The sequence below is a fragment of the Lissotriton vulgaris genome, chromosome 6 (assembly GCF_964263255.1).
Source record: "Lissotriton vulgaris chromosome 6, aLisVul1.2, whole genome shotgun sequence".
NCBI lineage: Eukaryota > Metazoa > Chordata > Amphibia > Caudata > Salamandridae > Lissotriton > Lissotriton vulgaris.
Window position 1 is genome coordinate 1,864,249,264 of NC_141694.1, and position 14,887 is coordinate 1,864,264,150.

Here is a 14,887-nt window from a genome sequence, read left to right on the forward strand (position 1 = left end):
GTGGTGTCCACTGCGAAGATACATTTTGGGGCAGTTATCATGGAAATACCTGTGATGATTGCCGTTTGCACCAGCTTGTGAATGGGGTGTTAAATATCTCTCCACTTTTGATGCGTTAAGGTGGGGATAAATCGGAGTTCAGTCCTTGTGAATATCCCCCACATTATATTATAGCATTTTTTATTCTTTAAACATATTGAATTTTTGTTTGGTACCAAGGTACTTCCAGGGCAGTACTGTGGTACTCCGTAACATCTTTTTTTTTTAAGTACAAAACAATATAATTATTTTCCCTACTTTATACCAGTATAATTAAGTGATATGAGGTAGGTAAAAATGATAAAACTAACTACTTACCTTTTATGCTCTAACGAAGAACACAGCCAAATTGCATCAAAACAACATGGCAGACTTTAACTTTTGTAAAGGTATACATTAGCCAATGAAAGCCAATCATGGCCCACCATAACCTTGCCATTGGCATGTATAGTAGTAGTTTCAGGATAATACTACAAAACTTCTGCAACAACAGATATCGCTAAGTTGTATGCCCTTATAACTGAATAAATACTTACCTTTAACCCCAAAATAGGTCAGCTGCACACCATAATTTATAAATATTTCAAATATCATCAAAATCCGACTGTCCAATACAAAGTGTCCATATAAAATGCATTGAGGACTAAAACGCATTTTGGGACCCCTATTTTTCTATGCACCCCATTGACCAATTTAGTAACATTTTACATTATCTGGCAAATTAGAAGGAAGAATAGGTCTCTAATATTTCATGATATCCGTCAAATGTGTGCAGAGGTATTGAGGGGCAAAAATCAGAGGAATTTCTATCTCTGGCATTCCTAACTATGGATATACCTAAAACGCCCCTGTAAACTTTGTTTTTTTCAGTGAATTAAATATATATTTATATAAAACTCACTGTAAAAACACAAAGGTTGCAGGGATGTTATTGATAGGCTCACATTTCACCGATACAAATCAGAGAAATTCTACAGTTATACTTACCTGAGTTAACTATAACCTACGTCCCCAAAATGCCAGCTTATGACCTCACATATTACATCACCCATGACATGGTCAGTGACACCATTGCCCTGTAACCTTTGATTTTTTCAGAGAGTTTCTGAGGATTTTTTGTATTCTATTTCCTAACCATAACGTTCCTGTAACCTTTGGTTTCTTGAGTGAATTTCAAGTGTTTTTATATTTTTTTCCTAACTATAACGTTCATTTACCCTATAGATCTTTTAGTGTATTTCTATGGAATGTTATTTTATTATTTTATTTGGATATTATACATTAGAGGTGTATAATGGAGCACTCATTAATGCATTTATATATGTGACACGTTCTGATTTGTTCTAGTGCATTAATAACTGGGGGCTTCTTTTTTTTTTAAAGAAAATTCATTGCCATGCTGTCACGATTTCTGCGGTGATGCCATGAAAACGGAGTGTTTTCCAAACAGTGTAAAACATATATACAGGAATTGTTAAGAATGTTTGCCATTAGGGATTTAGTGATATAATGTTTCGACTTCCCTTTTTGTATTTTCCTTTTAAAGAAATTAACTTTTGAATTGTTTTTCCAATTTTCATGGCCTCAACAGACGTTGTGACGACAGGTTGTTTTTAAAAACATTTAAGAGACATATATACATATATTGTACAGAATGTTTGACAAAATGGGTTTAGTACCATAATGTTTACACTTGTCTTTCTCATTTTAGTTTATAAGAGAACCACTTTACAATTGTATTTCCTGTTTGCCAGGCTCGCAATGACGTTGGTAATCATAAAGAGGGCTTGTTTTCAAACAAGTGTAAAACACATATCTACGCATATTGTATAGTATGTTTGACAATAGGTGCTTATTAACCTAAGGGCGTGATGTACGACCATTCCATTTTGCGAGTTGTCAATTGGAACCTTGTGTGCCTCCCAAAATGGAATGTACAAAAGTGTCTCTGACACAGTTTGAGATTCCTAAAGGGGTTGCAAATGGCATGCCTCATTAATATTCATGAGGCAGGTTGTAATTTGCGACCCATTGGGAATGGGCAGTACTCACAGGGATGGTGGCCTGCTGGGGCCAGCAGATCACCATGCCGATGAATAAAGCATTTTTTTAAAGCTGCTGGTTTTACTCAAACGTCCGTGAGACCACTGCCTGCTCCTAAAAAATATTTTCTAATCAATTCACAAACGGAAAGGGTTCCTGTTGGAACTGGCCCTTCTTGCAGGGTCATCCCCAAACTTTTTGCTTCTTCCTCCCTTATTTTTCCTGACCCGTGGCTGTTGGCAATAGGACTCTGCGACTTTACCACTGCTGTTCAGTGCTAAAGTGCATATGCTCTCTGTGTAAATTGTTATTGTGATTGTAGCTACATGATTGGCATATTTGTATCACCATGAAGTCCCTAGTAAAGTGCACGTTGTGTGCAAGGGCTGGTGATGACAAATTATACTAGTGGGCCTGCAGCACTGATTGTGCCACCCACAGGAGTTGCCCCAAAATGGTGTCTTGGGCCTGCCACCGCAGTGCCTGTGTGCAGTCTGTGAACTGCCATGTCCTCCTGGTCAGTGTCCCCACTGACCAGGCCTAACCCTTCCCTTTTTGTGCACATTGGTCACCCCTATGGAAGGCCCAAGGTACCCCCCTGGGCAGGGTGCAATGTATGTGAAAGGTAGAGCATGTCCTGGTGCAGGTGACATGCTCTGGTAGTGAAAGGCAGCCATTTTCGTTTTTCACTATTGTAAGGCTATCGTGCTCCATAGGTTAACATGGGGGATGCTGGCTACAGTGGCTACCGGCATTTCTTCCCACAGGAACAAGATAGGACTTAGAGTCTAGTATCCCTGAACTCAGAATTTAATAACACATCTTTTAGGAAAGGTTGTTTTTAAATCCTGTGTTTGAGAACAACATTTTTAGAAAGTTGCTGTTCTCTTGTCTGACCCTTCTGTGTGCCTTGGCCTGTTTGTGTCTTGACTGTCATCGTCGCCCCGGAGATCGTCGCAACTCCAGAGATCGCCGCATTGTGCTTTTATGTTATGTTATGTTATGTTAAATTTTATTTATTCAGCGCACGTACGCCCATAGGCTTCATGGCGCTATCGAAAATTATGGGAGCACAACATAACACCTAAGAGTACATTAGTGCAAGGGCACGTATTCCACCTATTTAAGAATAGGCTTGTCTAAACAGCCATGTTTTAAAGGTTTGTCTAAAAGTGAGAAGAGTATCACTCTGTCTTAAAGAAAGTGGAAGGGCGTTCCATAGAGAAGCGGCGAGATAGTGAAAACCGCTGCCCCCCTGACGTTTTTTCTTAAATAATGGAACCCTTAATAGTTCTTGATGGGTTGAGCGAAGATTACGTGGGGGGGTGTATTTACATACCAGATTCTTTATGAATTTAGGGCCCTTGCCTTGCAATGCCTTAAAAATAATGCAGCCGGCTTTAAATGCGACTCTCTGGGCTACCGGCAGCCAATGTAGGTTTTCCAATACTGGCCTAATAGATTGCCTTTTAGGTTGTTTGCTTATGAGCCTGGCTGCCTGATTCTGGACATACTGTAATCTCTTAAACTGTCCTACTGGAAGGCCTAAGTACAAACTATTTGAAAAATCAAGCCGAGATAGAACCAAGGGGATATATGACGGTACAACGCGTACCGTCACAACGCATACCTTTACAACGCGGCCGTGACAACGCAAGTCGTTACCACGACTTGCGTTGGGGGGGGCGCGGATTTCGAATAGTTTAATTTACTATTCTAACACCAGTCCCCGTGGACCCTAGGGAAGGTGTTAGGATAGTAAATTATCTATTTTTAGACCTTGAGCGCCCTCCAGCGCAAGTCGTGGTAACGACTTGCGTTGTCACAGCCGTGGTGTAAAGGTACCGCGTTGTGAAAACATCGTTGTAAACGATGTTTACCGAACCAAGGCAATGATCGCTTGAATTAGAGCTGAATGAGTTAGGAAATGGGCAATTTTCTTTATTTTTCTCAATTGGAGGAAACTGGATGAAACTACCGTGCCAATATGGCTTTTAAGCGACAGATCCTCACTAACAGTTATCCCCAAGCTCTTCACAGTATGGGATTTAGTGGGAGGGGTACCCATGTCTGATGGCCAGAAGTGGGGTCCCCAACTGATTTCACTTTTCCTGGGCAAGATAAGTTCTGTCTTGCCCGGGTTGAGCTTAAGATGGTTCAGATTCATCCATCTCTGGATATGGGACATACGTGCTTTTGCGACAACAAACTTCCTACGGAACCTACACACTGGAATCCATAGAAGTGGCCTTCCTCCCCATACAGACCGGATTCGTCGCAACGCCAGCTGCTGCAGCGGGGCTGTCGCATCGCCTCCCCAGGGTCTCAGGAGCAACGCATCGCTTGTTTCCCACCGCACCAGCTTCTGCTTTTGGAACTGTGTCGCAACTAAAGATACTGTGTCTGAAACGTGACGCAACTGTGAACTTTTCACGCAACTGTGGAACTTTTTATTACAACCTTAAGAACTCTTTTGAAATCATATTCTTGAACTGTGTATGTTGGATTTTTGTCGTTTTGGTCTTGTGTAGTTTAGAATAAATACCTTTATTTTTCTAAACTGTTGTGGAGTCAATTTGTGGTGTTGTCACTGTGTTACTGTGAGTGTTGGTACAAATACTTTACACATTGCCTCCTGAATAGCCTTGACTGCTTGTGCCAAGCTACGTAAAGGGTGAGCAGAGGTTATCTCAGAGGGTTTCCTCCTTACCCTGACGAGAATCAAGGGTCCCTATTTGGACAGTGGTACCTACCTCTGCCAACTAGAGACCCCCAGTTCTAACAGTTCCCCTTAGGACCCCTTCCCATTTGAGAGTGGCTTACCACGACTTGAAATATGTGGTAAACTACAAGTGTTTTGCGACCGCAATTGCGGCCACAAAACAGTTGTACATACAAATGCGCCCCTTCCCATTGCGACTCGCAAACCATATTTTGGGAGTCAGTAATTAGTTACTAACTCACAAAAATAGGGTTTGTATATACCACTTCACTTTTTAGGGGCCGAAAATGGGCTAAAAATGGTGATACATCTGGCCCATAATGTTTAAACTTATCTTTCTAAATTAAGTTAGTTTAAAACAATTTTCTAGTGTATGTTTTCCTTTTTCGCAATGACGTTGGTATTCCTGAAGATCAAGTGATGTGGAGAGAAAGTGATATGTTGTACAAGATACTTTCCCATGATAAAGCTTTTTTTTGGCTATTACCATAATATCAAACACAATGAATTAAAACTGTAAAATCATGCAGCAATAAAAAACTTAAAACATCACGTATTAAATATAAACATGGTTATAAAATCTACAGTTGATACTAGCAGCATATAGGGAGAACATCACAGCAATTATGAGATACAAAATTGCACAGCCTATAAAAAAATCATAAATGACATAGAATTCAAGACTCAAAAATATTTTGAGCATAATACTAGGCGAAAACAGAGGAGTCATTTTCTGTCTGTGTCTCCACATGCATACAGGAAACGAGGAGACAGCAAAGACAATTAATTCAGCTGTGTCTGCCCTGAATACCCAGATTAATGGCGAGATTATTTTTATCCTATGTACAGGATATGCACAGGGTATGAGCTGCAGTTTCCTTAACCTCTGGCAAAACAGACACTTTAAGTCAGGGTGAGCATCAACGAGGGTGCTCCACTACTTCACAGTAAATAGTAAAGGTGATCCCAACTCAGAACTTCATGTAGGGTGTCTTAGCAACCAGTGGCTCAAATGTGTCCATGTACATTTCCAAAATATATCTGTCATTAAATTCCAAAAAGGTAGAGGTTTAGAGTCCCTGCCCCTTGGACCATTGCAATCTACCATCGACATATCTCCTATACCGCTCCTTGAGCATAGACTTGGAAGTGACACTAGACATGTCCTGGTGAGCCCACATGTCAGCACAGCATATCTCCTGAAGTGAATTCTTAATGTTGCCCAACCATGAAATCTTGGTGGCCCCAGGACTTTATGTACATTCTTCCACGCCCAGCTGATAGGATCATAGATCTGCTGAGGACCAGATCCTCCTCCAGGACATCAAGGATCTGAGTTTTACTTTGTGAGTAAGTGAACGAATGACAATATCTAAACTAAGTGGCACTAATGGAGTGCAAGGGGGAAGATTGGTGAGGAGTCGGAGGAGACGATTTTCAGTCAGCTTAATTCATTGAGATGGACCTGCCCCCAGAGCTACCCACCACATAGACACCCCCCAAGGGTTTGCAAGGTGTACATTTGCAATGCAGATGTCATAGAAAAAAACTGGACCCCTTAAAGCAGTGATTCCCAAACGTGTTTTACCACCGCTCCCTTTGTCAATTGACCATTTAGCACAGCTGTACTAGTTGAGGCAGCCCATGCTTTCCACAACCATCCTTTGTAAATTGGTGATGATTACAATCCCTACAGGGCCCCCATCACGCCACAGGAGACCAGAAATTTGTTCAGGGCCGAAAGACTTTAAAGTTCTCAATTTATTGACTTTGGAAGCATGGAAAGCTAAGTCTGCTATGTCAGGCTTTGAATCCAAGACCTACAGATCACTTTACATTTCAAGGGTGAGCACTGACTCCAATGGATAATCCTGCCTCTGATACGTCACCACTGCCTGACAGTGTGCTATAAAACACTCACAGTTAAGGTTAAAGGAATACATTTTAGGAAAGCTATCAGTGGAGAAAGTGTGTGAACTATGATCAAGGATACAAATATGTTTGTATAGGTTGCATTGTGAAACAGATAGGAAATATACAGAAAGGAAATGATAAACAATTCATCCTTAAACTGCTTTGTCATATTTGAATATTTGACATATGTGATACTCCGTGCAATGCTTCAAAACATAAATATATATTACAAATAGCCATAAACCACATTCTTAGAAAACCCTGAATCTTTCTCTTGCTAGGCCCAGTTTTTATTATTACTGATCTTTAGTTGCCAATATATAAACTGTAAGCTTCCTAACATAGGCGCGTGTTCATACTGGCATCTAGTGGCTATAGTTAGACCTGCAGTTTCTTTAAACAATCTGCTAAACAGCAAAAGCTAAACTAGTGAAGAATAAGGAGTGAAGCATTGGTAGTTTTGTGGTCACGGCGCCCCTGGGTTGTTTTGGTGGTGCACCAGGGTGCCGTGGTGCACAGTTTGGACACTATTGTCTTAACGGCTCTCAGAAGCCCACCACTATAGTGTTCCAGTCTTAGTTTGGACTTGTGAATCTGAGATGACCAGCCAAAATGCTCTTGAACCTCGGGAATTCAAAAGTGCAAACCCTCTACGACTGGGTACCATTGTATTGATCTCCAGCCAGCAGAAGACTCCGAACTAGTCCAGAAGATTTTGGATACCCATTGGGGATCTCAAAACCCGTAATGTGTCATCTTCAAATAGGTGGGCTGGGACCTTCCTGTTGGCCAGATGCAGGGCATCAAGCTTGCATTGATGTTTACCAAGTCATTAATATATACAAAAACAGAGTGGAGGCTAATGTGCACCCTAGTCTCACCCGAGTCACTAAGATGGGATCAGTCAATCCCCCCGCAGGGCCATACCTAACTTGCACATAATTGTCCAGATGAAGCCTTTAATTACATCAATTACTTGTTTCTTGCCCCCATGTTGGTTACAACTACCCACAGGCACTGGGAACTAAATCAAAAGCTGATTGTAGGTCGGCAAAAATTACGTAAAGGCTCCAACCCCGCAAGTATATTAATAGGAAAACCCCACCCATGTCTCTTTTCCTGACACTTCCATTGATTCTAGGATCATTCTTAGCAGGTGGCTGCAGTGTACTGCGGTACTCTGTCAAAATCAAAATTAGTCTAAAAGTTAAGTAGAGCCAGGCACTGCTTTTGATAATGTTTCTTCAAAAAGGAAAAAAAAAAAGTTTATAGGTGCTCTCAGGTGTCGCCCATCACTCTGGGCGAGTGTAGATAAATCAGTATGAGTGTAGCCAATGGGTCATTGGAAACATCCCTGAGGCACTCAATGTAATGTATTGTTCAAAAACGATTTAACTGGACAATCTTAGCTTTTTATCCATATAGTTCTTTTAATTTCTTATTTTTATTCCATCATTGGTATTCTTTTCATATCCATATGACGCTGTGTTTCCACATAAGTTTTCAACATTCACAAATGAAACATTTTATAGTCCGCTCCAATGCATTTCGGGCCACCGCCCTTCATCGGGGAGCATCTACAACAAAACGGTATGTGAGTGTAATCCTTATTCCAAACAACAATGATAAAGCATTGAGATGTATGCAAATGCACCGGTTGAGTAAAGTGCCCCATGTTTTTACAATCACCGATATGTGCTCAATGTGATAGGTATAACTCTGGCCTGTACTTGTGAAAAAAAGAGCAGTGTTTATAGACCAAAAAGCGTCAGTGCATTAAGCGACGTGACAATAAATGCGTGCTGATATAGAGAAAGCTGGTTGAGCTTAAACGCAGAAAAAACAATCAAATGGAAAAAGGGTTCAAAGGTTCTAAGTAAACGATCCCATGCAGAAAATAACCGTGCTAACTACGCGCGCGAAACGTGGCACTTTGAGCTTCGGGATACTTACAATTAGTGAAGTTTCAAAACATTCCGGACGCCGGAGACGGCTTAGGTAACCGGTTGGGTATTTGGTGTGTGTATATGCGCGCCTGTGTTTGTAAGGGTCATGTGATCGCCAGGGGTAAACACAAAGAGTGGACTATGTGTTCAAGAATAAAACTGGATAAAAGACTGCGCTGCTTGCTTGTACATGCAGTGAGTTGAAAATAATGAAGATGGTAATAATAGGTGGTAAAAGTTAAACGTTGGATAAACAAGATGGAAAAAATGAGCTAGGAAAAAATAAATACAATGAAGTATATGTTAGTAGGAATAAGGTCAAATAAGCATTCACGAGCTGGGTTCAGAACAGAACAAAAGGCATGGAGTTGCCTTAATTGTAGTCTTATATATAGCATGCAAATTCTACACGTTCATTTAAGCCCTCAGGCTTGGTAGCATTCAATTTGTAAATCCAGTAATTTTCCCGTTGTAACAGCATTTTGTTATTGTCTCTACCTTCTTTTTTTTGGATGATTTCCAATGCCATAAATCTTAGTTGAGAAATGTTGTGGTTCATTTCCAAGAAATGTGCTGCGACTGATGATTTTAAATTGTGAGTGCGAATATTAGATTTATGTTCGTTCAACCTAGTCTTTAATTTACGTTCAGTCTTTCCGACGTAAACTTTTCCGCACGGAAATTTGAGAAGGTATATCAGATTGTTAGAGTCACATGTTGCTGTTACTTGTAATTTGATATTGTTTCCTCTCATTGGATGGGTTATCATATTTCCTGGTATGATATTGTGGCAATTATTGCAATTGTTGCATGGTCTCGTTCCTTTTGCGATGAGAGTGGGTTCTGTGGGTTGTTTCAAGATTTCGCCCAAATTTTTGCTCCTGGTATGAGCGAATATTGGTCTGTTTTTAAACATGTCTTTGAAGTCCGGTTCTAATACTAACATTGGCCAATGTTTAAGTATTATATTTCTGTACTCAGTGGTTACATTAGAATATCTTGATACTATGACCATCCGGTCACTCTTTTGTTTACTTGTTGTCTGATGTAAAAGAGTTTGGCGATTCAATTTCTCCACTTCTTTGTAAATGTAAATGTATTGGCATTTATATAGCGCACTACTTACCCGTAGGGTCCCAAGGCGCTTCGACCGCTGCGAAACCCTTCCTGGCTTCCCTGAGAGATGGTCCCTTAATGGGTATCTCCAGGGTGAGACCAGGCATCCCCGGTGGTCTGGTGGGGCCGTTAGTGAAGATGAGGCAAGCTAATGCCCAGAGTTGCCGAGTGTGATCGCTGATCAGAGTGGGCACCGAGGCGAGAGAATTATCGAGTCCGCTGACCCTGGTCCAGAAACCTGCCGCGCCGGGAATCGAACCCTGGTCCCGGGCCGTCCTCTGCTCTCGGGTCTACCGCCTCTAACCAGTGAGCCACACTACTTCACTTCTTTGGTGGCTTGTACTAGAAGTTCCTCTGGATATTTTCTATCTCTGAATCGATCTTTCATTTCCTCCGTTCTTATTTTTAATTGATTCGGGTCTGACGTGATGCGTTTGACTCTCATTAATTGAGATTTCGGTAGATGTTTTTTTAGTGAAGGTTGATGAAAACTGTTATAATGTAACATGTTGTTACGGTCGGTGGGTTTGCGAAAGATATCCGTTGTTATTTTATTGTTTTGTACGGTGACTTGTACATCCAAAAATGTAATGATTTTGGGGTCTATTGTCCAGGTAAACTGTATTCGTGGGTTGGCTATGTTGAGGGTTGATAACGCCTGTTCCAAATTTTGACGTGTGTCGTTCCAAAGAATGAATAGGTCATCGATATACCTGCCGTACATCTTGAGGTTATCCTTCCATTGTGGATTTGTCCAAATATGAGACTGTTCGAATTCTCCCATAAAAATATTCGCGTAGACTGGGGCAGCGCTGTTTCCCATGCTGGTGCCCACTAGTTGCAGAAACCAATTGTCTTTATACACAAAATAGCTGTGATACAGCGTAAACATGACTAGCTCCATAAGAAATGTTTTCATGGATTCGTCTACTTCAAGTTTCAAGATGGCCTGTTCCATGGCTTCAATGCCCTCTTGGTGTGGAATGGTCGTGTACAATGAATTAACGTCGGCAGTGCATAGCCACAGTTGTTCATTTGGGTCTATGGTGATTGCCTCCAATTTCTTCAAAAAATCTGTTGTGTCACGGATGTAACTTGGTAAAGATTGAACGATAGATTGCAGATGACGGTCCAGAAATTGACCTATAGGCTGGTGTATACTGTTGCGGGTAGATACAATAGGTCGGATTGGGGGATCCATTAGATTTTTATGTATTTTAGGAACCGCATATATGTTTGGACTTCTTGGGTTGGATTTCAGTAAGAAGTTCCTAGTCTTCTGATTGATCACTCCCTGTGTTGTTGCTTTGTTTACTATTTCAGTCAAGATTCTCATATGTTCTGAGGTGGGATTCCCTGGAAGTTGTAAATAGGTGGAGTCATCTGATAGGTGCTGTTGGATTTTCTGATGGTACATGTTTGAGTTCATGATGACAAGGGCTCTGCCCTTGTCTGCCTTAGTGCAGGTTATATTTAGGTTGTTTGCTATTTTCTTTAATGTATCCCGGTCTTTTTGTGTGACGTTCTTATGTTTGTTTTTCTGGAAGTTAATCGTTGATAGGTCTTGTCTGACCATTTGTTCAAATAAGTCAATTGTTTTGTGACTTTGGGGGGCCTGAAATGAACTGGAAGTTTTGAGTCCCATTAGTGGATCAGGTTCCTTTTCTGCAGTTACTGGCATTATGTTGGTAAAGAAGTGACGTAGTTTTAATTTTCTAGTCAGTTTGAATGTACTAACTTCTAGCTCGAGTAAATCAGTTCCTGTTGTTGGTACGAAGGAAGTGCCTTTTTGTAGTAATTTCATTTCTTGATCTGTAAAGGAGTGATCTGATATGTTGATGACTAGATCGGTTTTTTCTTGTTGTCTTTTTTTGGTTGGGTTGTACTCCTTGTTTGAGGTGGAACTGTTTTTTGTTTTGCTCCTCCTGGATCGTCGGGTTCTACGACCTGTTCTAAAAAATCCGTGTTGAGTGAACTGGTAGACGTACTTGGTGTTTGTTCAGTTGTAGTTCCTGGTGTTGTTGGACCTGTTTTTCTCTGTCGGTGAGTGGTATCACTAGCCGAAGATGAGGTTTCGGTATTCTGAGTGTAAGGGCGACTTCTTCTTTTTTGGGCGTACACCTCCGCCCAGGTGTAAACCTCACCTAGTTTGTAGTCCAAGGTGTCCCGCCGATATTTCCTCAATTTCCGATCATTGATATCGTTCGTATGCTTCTCCAACTGTTTTTTGATATCTTCCATAAAGGTGTTCAATTCGTCTGTTGTCATCATTTTGCCAAGTTCATCAGTGGTTTCTGTTATCTCCTTTTCTAGATCTTTCAGTATGTTTGACAATTCCTCGATGATGAGGAGGATCAAATCGAGGCTACATTTATTTAAAATGGCGTACCAACGATCTTGAAATGATTTCGAATTTTTGCACAGTGATGGTTTCAATGCAATTCGCAGACCACGGGGTATGCGCTGGGTTTTGTGGTATTTTACCAATGTATTTGCATGTAATTTTTGATTTATTTGGCGTTTAGACAAATATAGTAGCTGTTTAATGTTCTGTTCCTTGCTCCTGCTAGTGGATGACTGTGATATATCGTCTTGTATTAAGGCGTATATTCTTGTGGCTTCCTCATTGGCAAATGCAAAGGTGTCTGCTCTTGCTTCCGTTGATCGTGCTACGTCTTCATATTCCATGTTGTAGTTTTGAATGAGCAATGAATAGATTGATAACTTGTGAGAAAACTCAGGTTGCGTGCTTCTGGTTCTTTGAGTGATCCAAAATTGTAATCTAAAAGTTAAGTAGAGCCAGGCACTGCTTTTGATAATGTTTCTTCAAAAAGGAAAAAAAAAAGTTTATAGGTGCTCTCAGGTGTCGCCCATCACTCTGGGCGAGTGTAGATAAATCAGTATGAGTGTAGCCAATGGGTCATTGGAAACATCCCTGAGGCACTCAATGTAATGTATTGTTCAAAAACGATTTAACTGGACAATCTTAGCTTTTTATCCATATAGTTCTTTTAATTTCTTATTTTTATTCCATCATTGGCATTCTTTTCATATCCATATGACGCTGTGTTTCCACATAAGTTTTCAACATTCACAAATGAAACATTTTATAGTCCGCTCCAATGCATTTCGGGCCACCGCCCTTCATCGGGGAGCATCTACAACAAAACGGTATGTGAGTGTAATCCTTATTCCAAACAACAATGATAAAGCATTGAGATGTATGCAAATGCACCGGTTTAGTAAAGTGCCCCATGTTTTTACAATCACCGATATGTGCTTAATGTGATAGGTATAACTCTGGCCTGTACTTGTGAAAAAAAGAGCAGTGTTTATAGACCAAATCAAAATTAGGACTGGGCGGTGAACTTCACTCCGTTCGTGGAGTTTGCAGAGTTTTTTGCACTCCGATGCGCAGCTGGGTTTTTTCCCTGCTTGTGATTGAGAATGGTAAGTTAGCGATTGTGACCGGTAAGTTCGCGAGCATGAGCTGCCGCTAGGGTAGAATGTCTACCCAAGCAGCAGGAATACCAGCACAAACTGCAGTTTGCACTGCGCTCCACCACTCGCAGAACTTTGCAGAGTTTTTTTTGTAACTCTGCGAACTACGCCCAAGCCTAATCAAAATGGCAACAGGGGATGGACAGGAGTATCATGTGGCACTGGAGCCAGAGGAAGATGTGCAAGAGGTTAAAGGCTATCTGAAGAGTCAAAACTTGTGGTCTCTCTGTGACAAGACCCTGTCAAGAGGGTTCAATAAAAAATATTCTTCTTGTACCATCAGAATACTTATCAACTGAAGAGAGAAAGGAATGAGAGACAAGCTGTGGGAACATCAACATCAATGGCTGCAGCATCTGACCCAGGACAGAAAGTCCTCTCAGAAGTAGAGAGCCATTGTATGGAGATTGCACCTAAATTATGCAGTGTGGTGATGTATTGCATGGACTGCAGCACAGTAGTGAGGGCTGGAGAGCAGTGCATTGAAGCTATCTTTCTCACAGCAAAGCAGCACAAATGCTAATCTTTTTTTATTCCTATATTTTGCAGCTTTTTTGTGCTGCTTCTTTTAATTTTTAATTCCCTTGTTGCCATTTTGTTTCCACAAAAAGTGCCCCCAAAAAATAAAATGTTAGAAAAACACAATAAAGGAGTTATGCAAAAGTCCCACAAAAAAAGGTTTTTGTTAGAACCGTCCTTTATGGTTGAAAAATATGCTGTATGGGTGAATGGGTAGCTATCTGAATGACTGTATAGGTTATAAGTAGTTGTGAGTGGTTGTCTGAATGAGGTAATGAGTGGGGGCTTAACAATATAGGTGAATATTGCATGGGTGATTGAATGAGTGCACGAGGAGTGCATGGGTGATTGAATGATTGCGCGAGTAGTGCAGGGAAAATTGAATGAGTACCTGAGTGAGGTATGAATGACTGAATGAGTACCTTAGTGGTACATGGTTGATTGAATGAGTGCAGGAGACATTCCTGGATGATAACTGAATGAGTGCTCCTGTGACCAGGTCGTGAACTTTTGGGTAAAGGGCTGCAGGGATTACCGCTGCCGCTTCGAGCCTCCTGCCCTTCAAGCCTCCAGCCGCCGGACACCGCAGCACGGCCACTGAGAGTGGGGGGGACTACAATCCCCATGAGCCTTTGCGGCTGGACGCCGCCTATGCCCACTGTGCGCCCGGGCACACATAAAAGTACCTGTAAAATCCTGCATCGCGGGATGCGCGAGGGATCACCCCGGGAGAAGCCCGGGACAAGGTCGGGCTGTCTGTGGCCGTCCGGGACCGTCCGAGGCTGGGCTGGGCCACCCCTCTTTGCAGATTTTTCAAGATTGATCTGGAACTCTCGAGTTAGTACTGTTATATATTTACCCACCTTTTTGGTGTTTAAAATGTGCTTGAAAGGTTAATGAGTTGGGATCAGTAAGCTTGATTTAATGGTATTTTTATTATTTAATTGTCACAATTGGTTTTAATTAAAAGTATACATCTTCCTCAAACCAATCTGGTTTAGTGATAGTCCAAAGGCCCCTGACCTAACATCTCATGTTAGTGGGGAAGCATGGGTCGCACATTTTTTCAGTATTTTTGACCCAGGGG